The sequence below is a fragment of the Diospyros lotus genome, chromosome 6 (genome assembly GCF_014633365.1).
Source record: "Diospyros lotus cultivar Yz01 chromosome 6, ASM1463336v1, whole genome shotgun sequence".
Taxonomy (NCBI): Eukaryota; Viridiplantae; Streptophyta; class Magnoliopsida; order Ericales; family Ebenaceae; genus Diospyros; species Diospyros lotus.
This window is the reverse complement of record NC_068343.1, coordinates 17,006,975-17,018,484: the sequence shown is the minus strand read 5'-3', so window position 1 is coordinate 17,018,484 and position 11,510 is coordinate 17,006,975. Positions and strand designations below refer to the sequence as shown.

General features: G+C 34.7%; 1 pseudogene; it reads left to right on the top strand.

The window, feature by feature from the left end:
• The first annotated feature begins 1,501 nt into the window (after positions 1-1,501).
• LOC127804357 (bifunctional riboflavin biosynthesis protein RIBA 1, chloroplastic-like) lies at positions 1,502-10,494 on the top strand (annotated as a pseudogene).
• The last annotated feature ends 1,016 nt before the right edge of the window (positions 10,495-11,510 follow it).

Genomic DNA, 11,510 nt, shown 5'->3' with positions numbered 1-11,510 from the left:
TCCATTCATGACCTAGCCATGCTCTATTTGAGTTTTTTGCAATTTTGAAGTTGTTTAAGCAATTCTCAGGGTTGAGTGTGTCTTGAACTATTATTGTAGAAAAATGAAGGTGAGGTCTAGTGCTCCTGTAGTTTCTTCGATACTCAAGTCAATTATTATGTTCAAAAATATCGTAGTAATGATGTAATAAATACTTTATTTAAACCTTTGGACATTGCACTTTTATATAGGTTGATTGTGTAGTTAAAATGAGGCCACGTGGAAAATCAAATGTGATCCTTTGAATGGATCGTGTGGGCCAAATTTATATTTGTACTCCTATACTTTCATCTCTTTTTTTTTGGTGATCACTCGAACTTTATATAATTTCGATACATCCTTGGACTTGTATTTTCAAATTAATAAAGAAAAAAATATTAAAATATACAAATTAAATTAACTTAAAAATATAGATTTAGATGTATAATTAAAATAATTAAAAGTTTAAGTACTTACATGAAAATAAAAAAAATATAGAGATTTAGCTGAAATTTGTGTGTAGTTGAATTGCATGAATTGTGATAAACTAAAAATAAGAAAAAAAAAATTCTCTTAATTTAATGGTATGTTTATTGACTTTTAAATAAAGAGATACAAAGGAGAAATGAGGAACCCCAAAGATCTTGGAGTAAAAAAGTTGTGAATTCTCACAATGATTTCAAAATGAGAGAGTTTGAGTGATCAAAAAGACTTGGAGTCAACAAATTCAAATCAAAAGATAACCTAAGAAGATGAGAAGATATTACATGAATCAACAACACAAATGGTTGAATCAGTTCAAAATCAGATTGAATCAATCAAACAAGATGAGAAGATATTGCAACAACACAATTGGTTGAATCAGTTCAAAAATTAGATTAAATCAATCAAGTAACAAACGTTATCTTGAATTATTCAATGTGTAGTAAGTGCTCACGTTGATCATTATTATTTTTATCACATAAATACATAAATTTTGTTCATTCATTTGCTCAATTTTTTTTTTATATATCTTTAAAGGAGATATATCATTTAATTCATAATTATTCAATATGAATATTCAATTTCTAATTTAATGACTTAACGTAACGAGACTAGCGTACCCAATACATTTCTAAATTTATCTAAAACTTAAGATTGAATTCAATTATTCCAAGCCAATTAACTATTATATACCCATAATATTTGTATTTTTATGCATGATATATATTTAATGGGTTATTAAGCTTTATATATAAGAATTTAATATATCATATTTCATGTATTTACTTTTAAATAATTTCAAGTCCTAATTTATGGAAAAAAATTAAATTTATATTTAAACTTTTATATGATATATAAATTTAAATTTAAATTTAGACTATAGATTGATGTTTAATAGAAATAAGTCTTAACCTGCCTACTTTTCTCAAACATTTTACATTTATCATATGTGAAATAGGGCTGATATGGCGGTGGCGGTGGCGGTGGCGGGGGGGGCGGGGGCGGGGACGGTGCGTTAACGGCCTCAGTTGGCTATGCGGCGTCGTCTTCATCCAACGATATCCACAACCCCTTCCCCTTAATTCACTCAATTCTCTCTGCCTTCTGTCAGTAATAAAGCTAGATAGAAAGTGTTGAAAGGCCCTTTTCCCAGTGATCGTGGCTTCCAACGGGTTCAACCTGTATTCCTCTCCCCTGCCTCCTCGTTCACAGTGAGCTCGTTTCTTATTCCCTTCTTCATTTCCTTCAAGAAAATTTCAGTTTTGTTTTCGCGGCGAAAGAGAAAGCTGTTCGGTGAACGGCGGGTCACAATAGGTGGTTTGGTAATTTGGCGATGCTCGTTGTGTTCCTATCTTGGATTTCGTACTGCGTTTGTATGTAGCTAGCATTGAAATTATGGAGGATGAAGAACTTTTCCCATGGGTAGGTCGATGTAATTTGTTGGAAGAAAACAAGGAACAAAAAAAGAGAAATCTAGTATTGATGAAACAACAGCCTGTGTTGCATTTTACACATCCTTGATCAAAATTGGACCAGTTCTCAAAAAAGCTCATTATGTCACGACCTGGTTACTCCCCTGAGTAGTCGTGCGGCACTTAGCTTGTACCATTCTTTGTGCTAAGTCAACCTGACCCTTGAGCATTCGAAAGAAAGAGCTAGCTAACTTTTTACAGATGGTTAAAAGATAATAACTGAGGGAGGAGATGGCTTTATTTAGCTTCCACCTCTTGGACCAATAGCCAAGATCGAAATGATCTAATGGCCGACAAAAGGTTTAGCCTTTTGTATACTTGATTCTTCACGTTACAGGGCCTTTGTTTTACAAATAGGCTATTTTTGCAACTCAAACCTCTGACCTTCTGGACACAAAAGAGCAACCTTACTGTTGCTATCAAGGCTCACCTTTTTTCTAAAACTTTAGAAAGTTGAAGCAAATTTACAATCATGTCTTTTATGATGGATGGAGAAAAGGCAAATAGAATTATGCATAGTTTTTGGCTTCGACTACTTTTTATTTTTATTTTTACCATCTGCTAGTGCTAACAACCAATTATTGGATTTCATGTCTAACAAACCTACTATGGGAGAAATTTTGAGGGCTGGTTTCTCAACTTTCCACATCATTTATACCTCTTCCCTGGATCTTGTCTATATCTAAATGTTAAAGGTTTGGACAGGATGTCAATAGCATTTTATACAGAAATTCAAATTATAGTTAGTCTCGGAGTCGCATATTGAATTCTATGTTTCCTTACATTATGACATTAACATATCTGTTGTATGTTTCCTTTCTGGCCATATCCATATGTAATTGTTTTCTTTCTTCAGAGGCTACAATCATCCGCACCATGTGAGTCCCTTCAGGGAAAGTGGCAAAATGTTTTATTTGGGATCAACTAGTCTCACTAGAAAATCATGGATTAGTTCCAGAGTTGATGGTAGAGCTAGATCTGCAGCTATTTCTGGCAGAGATGATTTTCTGTTTTATTGTAGCAGCAAGGCAGTTACAGGGCATGCTGTCAGCAAAGAAAACCTACAAACTGGATTTGAGACAGAGGCTGATAAAATAGCTTTTGGAACATTTTCTGCAGAAATAACTCCTACAACAAGTAATTTTTATGCTGCTCGTGAAATTGATCTCGATCTGCCTACTGAAGGATTTTCTTCAATTCCAGAGGCCATTGAAGACATCCGTCAAGGCAAGGTTAGTTGCTTAATGGTTGATTTTTTTGAGGGGTCAATTGTTATGCTGCTTGATATATAACTAGCTATATTTAACATGCAGTTTGTGATAGTTGTTGATGATGAAGACAGAGAAAATGAAGGGGATTTAATAATGGCAGCATCGCTGGTAATACCTGAGGCTATGGCCTTTATTGTAAAGCATGGAACTGGTATAGTTTGTGTTAGCATGAAAAGGGAAGATTTAGAAAGGTTGCAACTTCCTCTAATGGTTTCAACAAAGGAGAACAATGAGAAACTTTGTACAGCTTTTACAGTGTGGTATGTATTTTGTTTCTCTTGATAAAGATCAGCTGGTATTGATGCCGTTTCTGAAGACCTAGAATTTAAATTAGAATCTTAAAATCTTTCTCGAGTCATGATGTATTAAACTTTATTGAGCGCAATTCTCTAGGTTGCAATTTGCTGATTGAATAGGATGAATCCATCTCCTAGATGAATATTACTTGGTACGTAGCATTTTCTCCTTTTGTAGTCCTTGTAATTTTTGCAGGGAACATCATACATGGGACTTCAAAATGTAGATGGCATGTAGTCCTTTCTCCCTAGGTGCCTCTTGTCTTGATTTACCTTTCAGAAGGGGAAAAAAGAAAAGAGATCTTCATTTCATATGGGCTCGGAGATGGATATGATAAAAAAGGGGCAATGTGCTCGATCCCATATTGCCCATATGAAATGAAATGAAGTGTTACATACAAAGGACTGGTCCCCCGTGGTACTGGGTTTAGGCTAACACGAGGCAGTGCAATCAATCCCATATTGCCTACATGAAATGAGATAAAGAATTAAATGCATAGGATTGGTCCCTTAATGATATGTGGCATTCTAAAATTGTTTGAGCTTAGCCTTAGAATGCATGCTCAATAGGAAGTGCTTTGATTGGCGCCACGCAGAGGGTGGATGATTTGATCTGAGCCCTTGAGACTGTAATAGTCCTGACAATCTCCAGATGGTCTGAAAAATGGGAATAGCCAGAGGGATAAGGTGATTACAAGGAGATCAATTGTACACCATTGGGATGTGATGATTTAAAGTCCTATATAATGTTAAAGAGTAAAAATAACATCATAGACAATAAAGTTACACCTCTCACTGGTTTTAGATGAGATGGTGATCAATACTTGACATTGTGTCATAGGCATATCAAATTCCCCTGTGGAAATTGTCACCAATCCCAAAATTTTAATAGATAAATGTGCATGTCCCATTTATGCAGTAAATGCTCATAACATGTGAGGGGGTTTATTTAGAGTAAAAACAATAAGACAAAGGATATGGTTGCCATCTCTCTAATTCCTTAAGCTTTTACAGGAGATGGTGGCCATTAATTTTAACAAATAGGATTGGTCCCTTGTAACTAAATCCTTTAAGACCACATGTTCTGAGACTCAAAGTGGACGATTTCCTTGTGGACCATATAGGGATATTATCAAACTCACTAGATCTTCTTTTTCAACCTGGGGTTAATTGGTTTTCCAGAACAGGAATCTTCCAAGGCATGCCACTGATCTGGCAATTTGTGGCCACTGCATGACATGATTCTGCAATATCATGTGGTATTTGCATATCTACAGCATTGTTTAGAGTTGAAATTTCTATGAAAACATTTCAGTTATGGTATCTATAGGGCTGATGTTCAACCAATGTTCTTATCGTCTTCTATTTTTTCTTTGCATCAAAGATGTGCGCACTTTGTTTTTTCCCAGTTAGTCAGAGATATGTACACTTCGCCAATCGATATTTGACATTAATGTCTATTGGATGTTCTAGGATGCAAAATACGGTACTACAACAGGTGTCTCAGCTCGTGACAGAGCAACAACAATATTAGCTCTAGCATCAAGAGATTCAAAACCCAAGGATTTTAACCGCCCAGGCCATATTTTTCCATTGAAGTACAGGGAGGGAGGAGTTCTGAAAAGGGTTGGGCACACTGAAGCTTCAGTTGATCTAGCTGTATTGGCTGGGTTGGACCCTGTTGCAGTTCTATGTGAGATCGTGGATGATGATGGTTCCATGGCTAGATTACCAAGGCTTCGCCAATTTGCAGACGCTGAGAATTTGAAGATCATTTCCATTGCTGATCTAATAAGGTATATTTACCAACCTTGGATAAACAATTCATGTATCAGATCACCGACCTTACATTTTTCCATTTCTAAGTTGCTTGTCTGGTCAATTTTTAGATTTCAACTTGAATGTGCAGAAAATGGTAGGAGTTCCACATGCCAATCAGTGGCTATTCAGCTTTAGAACAGGTTACTGGACTGACATGTATTAAGCAATGTCAATAATGAGGTTTCGTAACCTCATTATACTTGTTTTACTTGATTGGAACGTACCAAAAAATTTTCTGGACTCAAGGCAGCAAGGTGGATGAATTGATTAGTAAGAAAGGTTGGTTGAAAAGAACTTGCTTTGAAGGTGGATGAGTTGATGATAAGAAATATATTGAAAAGTAATAATGTTCAAGGAATCCAGAGTGGCCATATAGTTGGTGTTAGTTTAAGATGGATGAATGCACTATGAAAAAATTTACTTTATTACACATCAAAGAGTCAAATGGATAGAAGAGAAGGGAAGGACTGTAGTTCTTACTGAATTATCAGCCCTCGACTGGAAGAGATATCTTTTTGACTACGTTGAATTCATATTGTTTGCCTTAAATAACTAAGACACAATGAATGATGCCTTTCTTAACCCTGTCATAACCTAAGTCAGAATGGTTTGCCATTTATTTGAGTTACTGAAAAAGGTAAGATTCAGTCCTTCTAATTTGGCTGACCTACTCAGTAGGCCTCTCTTTATCTAGGAAAATCTAAGCATAACAAATATATCTATTCCCATAATAAGAATTTGGTTCTGCAAAATTTTCTCCTACAATGTTCCATTTTTGGCTAATTGGTTGTTTGTTAAAGCTTTTTTGTTAATAGAAGTAACCGAGCTTTATGGTCTTCAAATAATAGCTTTTAGCTACTGTGTTCTTATCAAAAGTTTATATTCTGGAGATATTTAGGTTACCTTTTCCAATAATGTGTTAATTACAAAGTTCCATCATCATTGTGCATACTGGGAACTAGGGTTGGTGGTATATATAAAATAGGATGTAACCAATTTTAGAAGTTTAGATTTATATGAGGAGGTGTATGTTATGGGGATAATCCATATTAAAAATATGAATGTCTCAGATCAAGTTCGTAACGTTAACTATTGACATATATGCTTGAGCCATTTTGACCTATAGATTAATTCTTTCTTATCTTTGAATCTGTTGGTAGCTATAAATCTAGGATGATTGATTGATAGCTGCAATTTTTAATTTATTGATTGGTAGCTACAATCTTTGATCGATTGATTGCTATAGTTCTGTGATGCAAGTGATCCTGATGTAATCTTTCCTATTTCAAGTAATAGTGTAGGTGTAGAGTTGGAGAAAGACAGCAACCTACAACCCTTTCTTCATCATTCTGTCCTCTATACTCTTCCTACTTATTTTTCAACTGAATCCAACTTATCACATTGAACTTTGAACACTAAACCAGCTCAGATTGTATCTATATGAGAGCATTTAAATTGGAATTTGAATATGTGTGCTTGAAATTTTTCAATGAAATGCATATCCTAAAATTAATATTATCATATGTTAAATGAACCATTATAGAGCAATAATGGTAATGTCCAGCTGGCTAAATCAATATAAATATCCTGATTCAGTATTTGTTTTGAAATAAGATCTCAAATTCTAGTATGTTAGTTTTTGATTATGACTAAATCATACAAACATTTCATCTGAAACTTTTAGAAAGTTTTTCGGTTTATGCCATTTGCACAGACAATTGGATGGTGTAAATGCCAATGAAGTCCTCAGTGAGGAAAATCTTCAAGTTAGATGCAGGTGAACATGAGTTGAATCAAGGGGTTAGCATTTGATAAAACTAATTATTATTATTTGTCGCAAAAAAATAAAATATTTCAAAAAAAATTGTGTGATGGTAATTCAAAATTCATTATTTTTTGCCTAATTGATTCATCACAATTTCAGACATGCTAAAGTTTCAATTTAGTTATATTAAATGCAAACAAGTTTTTGTATTCTTTAGTGAAATATAAATATGATATAAGTCAATTGATGGAACAAATAATAAAACTAGAAAAAAATTCCAGAAACTAAAATGCAAAAAAAAGGGGGCAGAAAATCTGCCTTTACATTGTAATGTAAATGTGTAAGTAATTTTGAGTAAAATGAAAGGCCAATGAATGATGCTGCCAATATGTTGTCCTTGTGTTGCACCCCAAGATTTGAATCAGTTTGCTTTTAGCTTGGTGCCCTGAGGCTGATTCATTTTCTACCATTGAGTCTGCTTGTTTGTTGTTGCTTCACATGAACTCGAACCCCTTGCTTCGATAGTTTTCACTTAACCTGTTTGTGCATCCTCAATTCACTATTAGAAAATCAAATGATGGCGACAATTTGCAATGATCCAAGGCCTTAATGTGTCTTTTGTGGGCCATGGAAAACATCACATTTCACTAAGAGAGCTCCTACGGAGGATCAAACAAGTGTTGGCACTTAGTTTAGGAGGATGCTCTGGTTTCAGTCTCCTATGAAATTTGATGGAAGGACCTTATACTGCAGACATGTCTATTCACCTAGATACTTGTAGGAGATTTTGGTTCTCCAATGATTTGACCAATATGTATAATTTTTCTCTCAAGTATTTTCAGTTGAAATAGGGAGACCATCCTGTTATAGGATATTTTGTGAACCTCAAGTACGTGAGGAGTTGAATATGCTTGAGATAATGACAGCTCATGAAAGAAGATGGTTATTTTTTTCTTTCTATCAGGTTTAAATATTGGGTTGAAACCTGAATATGACTAACAATGTTGGGTTTAAATATCTGTCTGTTTTAGTCTGTGTTTTCCTTCATGATGACTGATAATGTATGATTGTAGATGAATTCTAGTCTTCATTGTCATCTATTTTTTAAAACCTTCATGAATGTTCATCTCATATGCCACTCTCCAATTTTGTTTTAATTTTTTATTGTAATATTATTTTGAAGTTGAGGAGCAATTGTAATAACTTAACTAAATACTTTTGAGCGTTTCACCAAAAAAGAAGATTCTTTGTTTCAATCTAGTCTTCATATGATTGTTCATGAATCATGACAGGTTTATGGTTTAAACAGGGAGAGATTGGGGATGGGCAAGATATACTTGTTAGGGTGCATTACGAGTGCCTCACTGGTGACATATTTGGGTCAGCTAGATGTGACTGTGGTAATCAACTGGCTCTGGCAATGCAGCAGATTGAAGCAGCTGGAAGGGGTGTATTGGTGTATCTTCGTGGGCATGACGGAAAGGGTGTTGGTTTGCATCACAAACTGCGTGCTTATAACTTACCGGATGATAACCGTGACATGTTTGAAGCAAATGAGAAACTGGGATTGCTGGTTGATTCTCACGAGTATGGCATTGGAGCCCAGGTTCTGTCTTAATAATGTTTTGGATTTCTCCAACCAATTATGGGTTGCCTCCTTTTTTTGCTACCTATTGCTGTGCATTCATATAGGTACTTCATTCATCTTTAGTTCCACTCTCACTATCGCTGGAGAACTTGAGAACTCCTTGGCTTTTTTAGAGAAGTGCAGCCTCGGAATTCATTATGTTTATAGTTTGTTACAAATGGTCATTAGCTAGTGTACCATAACTAAACAAGTGACAAGCTACGATCCTATTTCATGTGGATTTGAGTTTATCATTCTAATGGGGGATGATTTAAGTTTTGAGGTTGGCATAAGTACAGGTCTTAAGTTGATATATTTTTTCTTTATAGAAATATGTCAAATTCCTCCGGGATTTCTTTTCACATAAGGGATTTGCGACATAAGTCATAAACATTGTCCATTTCAAGTTAATGGGTGGGGAGATTCACCTTGTTGACCTTGCACTGTTCCACTTTTTGGAAGGAACGTGCTGGATAATTGCTGTAGTCAATGGTTGGGGTGGGTTGATAAAAGGGAGACCTGAGTTCTTAGTAAGAGTTCATGGCTATTCTTTGCCTTAATTCAATACTCTTAAGAACTGTTCCTATTTAATTACGGGTACAATAATGGCCTCCCTGTTTTCCCTTTCACTGTTTGGATGATAAAAATGTCTCACCTTAGGTGTATGCAGGGGCGGACCTAGGAATTTAGGTTGGGATGGGCTGAAAAAAATTGGGGTGGGCTGGATTGAAGTTGGGCTGAAAAATTACCTTCAAAATTTAAATTTCATTGTAGGCTGCCCTGGGCAGCCCACACATAAATCTGCCCCTGGGTGTATGTGTGGTCTAACTAATTGCAGATACTACGTGATCTGGGTGTCCGGACAATGAAGCTAATGACAAACAATCCTGCAAGATATGTTGGGCTCAAAGGCTACGGCCTGGCAATCGCAGGCTAAGTTCCATTGTTAACACTGATAACTAGGGGCAAGAGACAAAATGTGCAAAACCAGGTCATATTTATGGTTTTGATTACAATGGACGTGGAAATGGTAGTGTCCATCCCAATGGCAGAATTAGCATTTCCAGTCCATCAGATGGTGACTCTGAGAACTAACAAGGTCATTCTTTTTGTGTGCATTTTGGCAACCTATGATGGAAATTTACCTGGTAAGATTTTTGACATGATTTGGAACTTTTCAAAGTGAAACTCAACTGCTTTACTCGGGATCATATATAGTTTGCGCGGTGGAACTTTGATTGGTTGGAAGGACTGGGGATTTTTTCTTTTTTACCCTCTAATGTCAGAAGCAGTAAAAGCCGAGGAGCAGAGACAGATTGTGTTCCATCATGATGGCGTCATATGAATCCAAATGACTGTCTGAAGCTGTTTTTTCTATTCTTGTTGGGCTTGATGAGGTTTTCATTGTAAAATCATGGTTGCAGTAGTAGTAGTAGCAGCAGCTGCAGCAGCAGCTATGAATGAGTGAATGGCAAGCAGTAAAGGTCACTATTTTCTTACCAAGAATTTATGGTGCTAGTAGTTAGTAGCGAAGTATGGCAGTAGAATATGACAAATCATCTGGGATGGGAATGCCAACTTTAATGGTAGAGTACAGATAGTTGTTAGCTGCAGCAATGTGATGCCATCTGTACTGTAGTTGGACTGTAAATGAGTTGAAGTTGCTGGTCATTTTTTTCTATCATTTTGTAGCATGCTTAATTTGGCCTGAAATTTACTCTCTTCATAAAATTGTTTGGATTTGAATACGGAAATTTTGGGCTCACTTGATAAATTATTTTCAAAAACATTTTTAATTTTATAAATTAAAGAAAGGTTAAATTGCATCAGTTACTTTTGTATTTTCAAAAATTGCATATACATCTCTTAAGTTTCATAGTTTTAAACTGCTCTCACTTTGCCATTACCAGTCGTTAATTTTTTTTTAAATTTTTAAAATACTCTTTCTTTTTTCACTATTATTATAAAAACAAAATAAATAAAAGAATACCTCCATCCTGGAATTGGATGGAGAAAGTCCAAATATCGGTTTCTCCTTCAAAGGAGAAGCCAATCTAGAAATCTGAGTTCAATGAACAAAATTCAAAGTTTGATTTTGATTGATCCAACTTAGATTTCTAAGTGTTTTTGAGGAATCAAATTTGGGTTTTTTTGAATAAACCTAAAAATATGAGTTTCTTAAAGAATTTATCAAACATAGAAAAGTTAAGTGGTGTTCTCTTTGTATTTTAATTTTGAGTTTTGAATTTATTTTGAATTTTGTGTTTTTGATTTGTTGAGATTTTTGACAACTCGTTCTTTTTGTTATTTTGAAAAATTATTTCTTAAAATACAAAATTAGAAAACACATTTGTTTTGAAATTTTAAAAATATTTTTTTATTATAATATTTTATTTAATGAATTGGATTCAAAATAAATTATAAACATTTATAAGTAAATTGTAAATTTGATTCAAATACTTTAAATTATAAAATAAAATAAAAAATCAAAATCTAAAAAATATCATTAAAAAATTAATACAAAAAAATCATATCACATAATTAGTTTAATATTTAAATAAATTAAATTAAATAACATAAAAAAAACACAAATCATGGGAGCCGCAGTAACCCATCTTCTTCCATCTCTTAGGGCTTGATGCGTATTCCGGCGCCGCCATCATCGCCTCTTCCTTTCATCGCCAGCCATCTCTGTTTCTCCTCTTTATTATCGTCGATCGCCCTGTCTCCTTTTTCACCTATCATCGCAATGGTTCT